Source organism: Triticum urartu, unplaced genomic scaffold (genome assembly GCF_003073215.2).
Source record: "Triticum urartu cultivar G1812 unplaced genomic scaffold, Tu2.1 TuUngrouped_contig_9339, whole genome shotgun sequence".
NCBI classification, from domain to species: domain Eukaryota; kingdom Viridiplantae; phylum Streptophyta; class Magnoliopsida; order Poales; family Poaceae; genus Triticum; species Triticum urartu.
Genome location: NW_024120373.1, coordinates 4550 through 9293, shown reverse-complemented (window position 1 = coordinate 9293; position 4744 = coordinate 4550). Strand labels below are relative to the sequence as shown.

The 4744-nt window shown below is 42.4% G+C and overlaps 2 long non-coding RNA genes across 2 annotated transcripts; both read left to right on the top strand.

The window, feature by feature from the left end:
* Positions 1-25: 25 nt before the first annotated feature.
* On the top strand, positions 26-1393 carry LOC125532195. The gene is made up of 2 exons (XR_007293847.1): positions 26-121; positions 1144-1393. It is a non-coding gene; the product is annotated as an uncharacterized LOC125532195 (long non-coding RNA).
* A 1114-nt stretch (positions 1394-2507) lies between these two features.
* Positions 2508-3472, top strand: LOC125532196. Its single transcript, XR_007293848.1, has 2 exons — positions 2508-2624; positions 3343-3472. It is a non-coding gene; the product is annotated as an uncharacterized LOC125532196 (long non-coding RNA).
* Positions 3473-4744: the final 1272 nt, after the last annotated feature.

Sequence of the window (4744 nt, the reverse complement as noted above, 5' to 3'; positions counted from 1 at the left end):
AGCTTCAGCTTCCTTCTGTTTTCCTCCAGACCTCGGCGCAGGTTGCTCGGCGGTCGACGGGCAGACATGGGCAGCGGGGAAGGGGAAGAGAAGCCCTTCAATTTCCTCCAGATCCTCTGCTGTGCGTCCTCTCCTCCTTCCCCATCTCTCTCATTCTTTGGTTCCCATCTCCATCCGTGGATTATTAGTGGCTCAGTACAAGCTCGCTTCACCTTCTGCAACCTTACAGTCAGTCATGGGTGAAGGGGACTGATTATGTGTGTTGTTTTTTTGCCCGCTCGCTTGCAGAGGGAGTCATAGCCGAGAGGAGCTGCCGGCGTCGTGGTGGAGACGGCGCTCTACCCCATCGATGCCATCAAGACCAGGCTTCAGGTGAAGATGTGTAGTTCATCTCTGATTTTGCTTGTTTGCAATGCAATGGCCGGTTAATTAGACCCCATAACCTGCTCCCAAGCAACATGCGATTTTAAACTAAATGCACAACACTAAAGGATGCCATTGTCTGACGGCCCGCTGTATATTGTACTGCCTGCACTGGATGCCATGTCGGAAGCTGGTACAAATATCTGTTTCCAATATGGGGAAACCACAAAAAAGTGCATACCTATTTCCAACTTTGAATGACATTCTGTAAATCTTTGTTCCCAATATGGCACAAATCGTTGCATATAATACCTATTTTTCCTGTAAATCTTATGAATACTCCATGCTATGTGCGACTGCCAATTTGAGCTTTCTATAATCAGTGAATATAGCAGTTCTCCTGTTGTTATTCAAATAAATAAATCATGCAAGTGGTAGTATAAAAAGACCTGCTTGCATAAACCTCTCGGGGACGATTGACATCTCATTATATTCTCCGCTTCCACTTATATCCTGAGCTTCTACTCTAATAGTTAGTTCCTAGAACATGACAATGGATTGCTTTTCTTTATATACCCCACTATCCATACCCCCAGGTATTAGTAAAACTATGAGGACACCTTATGTATATTGTGTTAGATTAGTGCGCAATCTTATTAGAAACATCTGAATGCTGAGGCTATTTCCTTTATACTAAATCTTGCAATTCTTGGTTGCGGCTTCTGTTTTTTCCCTTGGTACCCACTCACGGCCGCCTTCTGCTTCTGCTTCTTTTCTCAGGACGATGGTCTAGCGGCACATGGCGCCGGAGTTGAGCCTGGGCATGAGGAGCTCGCCGCCATTCCCCACGCCTTCCTCCTCTCGCCCCTCCCCTTCCAAACTCCCCACAGCGACGGCTAGCGACGATTATACTACTATTGTGTTTGGGTGCCTAATTGACTGATTGCCCACCGTTGAAAATTTTGTTTATATATATAAAAATCTTGAAGGTGCCACAAACTGCCAATAATGATGTTGATTATTCTCCAGTGAATGTGAATGAGAATGTATCATTTGTCTAGAGATGGAGTTTGTGGAGATAGAGTTCATTAGTTTTTGGTGTATTCGTCTAGAGTTCATTTAGTAAAGTTTAGAAACGCAAACAACATTAGTTCATTAGTTACACTAAGCATTTGCCTGCCTAAGTTGTATTTAGACCAAAATTTGCTAATAGACACCCCCCTTCACAGATCTGCTATTTTTTGGCGTGCACATAATATGTATGTCTTAACAGTTTCCAGCAGTTGTGTTCTATTGTTTGATTAAATGAATCAAAACCTGAAGGAGATCTAGATTAACAGTAGAATCACATAGTTGTAATTACCCGAGAAATTTTAACAGAAGCTCACTGTTATGTCCTCCATCGGGCGATCTTGTTTGTTATCGCAGTAGAATTTGGTGTGCTTGAATAAAATGGCGCTCATTTGCATCATTGTATTTCTACAGAGTTTTAAGAAGAATTCTGGTACGAACGCACTGACCGTATACTTGTACATGTGCAGATGAGGAACATCATGTGGGCTACTTCCAAGCATGATGTGTACGTGATGTAGAACTATTCTGTGATGCATTGGTCGTCCTTACTCCGCAAAGGAAAAGAAGTGCTCAACATGGCAGGCCCAAATCAGGTGATCTACCATAGAGCGATGTGATAGTCCTCTATCGTCGGAATTTCGGTCAATCTCTAATCCACTGTGCGACCACACTGTGCAGGATATGCAGGGAGGTCGGCCCTTGTCCAGGGGAAGATCAGCACCATGACGGTGAAAGACAACCTAGGCAGTGCCTTCTAGCAAGATTTCAATCATAATTTGTGCATACTTGTTTATGATATGTGTGTGCCTCGCAACACCACTGCTGATGAGAGCAGATCCTTTCCCTCAATAGATTAGCATCATTCCATTCTTACTGTGTAGTAGAATTGGTAGTGATAGAGTGGGTGAATCTATGTGATGTAGAGATACACTAAGATAATGCAAAAATATATATTAGTTCCGCTAATGCTTACCAGTGAATTCAAGTCTCCTTATTTGAAGGTCCAACACTTGTGCATACTGATTTGTGTGCTTTCTGGTTTAGGGAGGAGCTGCATGCTCTGTACCAGCTCATGCTTGTCCTGCTCGAGGAGCAGGAGGAGGAGGGGCGCATCTAGCCAGCCACAAAGGGCCTGCTCTGTACGACCACGTCATCGGCCTGCTGCAGCATCGAGTTCAATATGTCAGGTGACCCTTCCTATCCTGATGATGTCTAGTAGATAGTTTGATGTATACCTGCTGCTGATTGATGCTCTTGTGGTTAGCATTATACTCCTGGAATCATATTCTACTATATCTAGTGTTCTTGTGGTTCTCGAAGATGCATCACAAACATCTAGTGTTCTGATATAAAATTGGTCTCTAAAATATGTTTCTAAAATTGGTCTCTAAAATATTATACTATACCTGTTGTTGATTGATGCTCTTGTGGTCTCTTGAAGTTGGCTGAATCTGTTGCTTTATCATATATTTGGTCCAACCAGAATCTGTTCTTGAAGTAATCAAATATTATACCCACTAGATAATTGGTCTCTAACCAGAATCTGTTGTTGTTATTGTGTCATCTGCTGATTACTTCTTCTATTAATCGCCTAGTGCTCTTGTTAGTGAGATTCATCTAGTATTTTCTTTGCAAAGCACGGAATGGTTTTGAGTAGTTGATCATTGCTTGATGGAACCTTCATGTCGTTAGCTTGCACTACAGTAACCAGATGCAATCCATTTTTATTAAATGCATTCTGGTTAGGATTTTGTCGTGGCTGTTCTGTTTCCTATAGATCTAGATCTGGTCACTACTGAAATTTCATTCTAGGACTTCATCATGTGATTATTAGTTATTTTTAACCAATGCTATTCCTAGCATGTGTACACTCTAATCTCTAATGATGTTTGTCTTTGTGTTCAGGAGCTCGAGGTCTACAAAATTTGAAGATCGAAACCATATAGCTCTACTCAGCAAAGAGCCGTCTCTTCTGTTTGATTGTAATAGAATGTAAATATTGCAATATTGTAATAGTAGGCATATCTGGGTTGTAATAACTATGTACAAATTGTAGTAGACTTAGTGTTATTTGACGTACTACATCTGTATTGTTCCGTTTGAAATAATGATTATGTATGTGATTTGAAAACGCGTGGAATGGAAACCTGACTTGTGGGATCCACTTATGAAAATAATCTGAGCATTTTTGAATTTTCTGTCAAGTGGGCCCAATGTGTGAGAAGATGACAAGTGGGACCAGCTCCAAAATATAATGGCCCAAACAATGTTAAAAGACCCGACCCAGAAATAAATAAAAGGCTGAAATGGGCTTGGCCCGTGTAACTTACAGAAAAAAATACATTAAAAGGCCGAATTGTTGGGCTAGGCCCATGTAGAAAACCGAATTGGACCGGGCTGAATCTTGTGCCACATCAGCTTGCCACGCTGGATGCCTACGTGGCCTGGAGAGGTTGCTAGTGACCAAAACGCCACAGTGGACATATTTTGGTCATAAACGTTTGCGACCATTCCAGAAGAAAGGTCGCTATAGTCAGTTTACGACGCCCAGCTTTTGACCTTATGTTTTTGGTCACAAAAAGGTCATAAATGGAAATTTGTGACCATTCAGTGACCAATAGTGGTGGTCATAAGTTGACCTCTTTCTTGTAGTGTATCTTTGTAGTAGAACCATGTTTGATTCCAGTCCTTGGGGTGACTCGGCAGAGCTGCTTGAGGGAAGATAGCATCTCTTCTGCGCTGGATTGAAATTCCACCAAGTTCCAAGTTGAGCCCGTTGGTGAACTCATTTTGCTGGTTCAGGTAGAAGTATTCCCTGGAAAGCTCAACGCTAGGCTCTTCTTGAAGATATACCTCACAGAAAACTTGAAAGTTACAGATGTTTGATATGGAGTTGGGTCCAATGTCTTGCGGGTGGAGCTTGAAGAAGTGCAGGACATCCCTAAAGAACTTAGAGCCAGGTGGCGAGAAGCCCCGGTTCATATGATCAGTAAAGACAATAACTTCACCGTCATTTGGCTGAGGTCACTCTTCGCCCAGGTCAGGAGCACGGTAATGCATAACACTTTTCTCTGGCAAATATCCAACGGTGACAAAATCCTTCAAGGTGCTCTCAGTGACGATGGATGGAACCCAGTTACAGGTCGTAGTTGTCTTTGGAGGCATGGTGAAAGGACAACCTAAAGAAAGTAAATAATGTGCTAGCTCAAGTTAGTTGGTGGGATTACAAGTTAACAATTGCAGTGCATGTTCAGAATGGTGGCTTAAGCGAGGGCTAATGATATATGAAGTAACGGTAAGTCGGCAG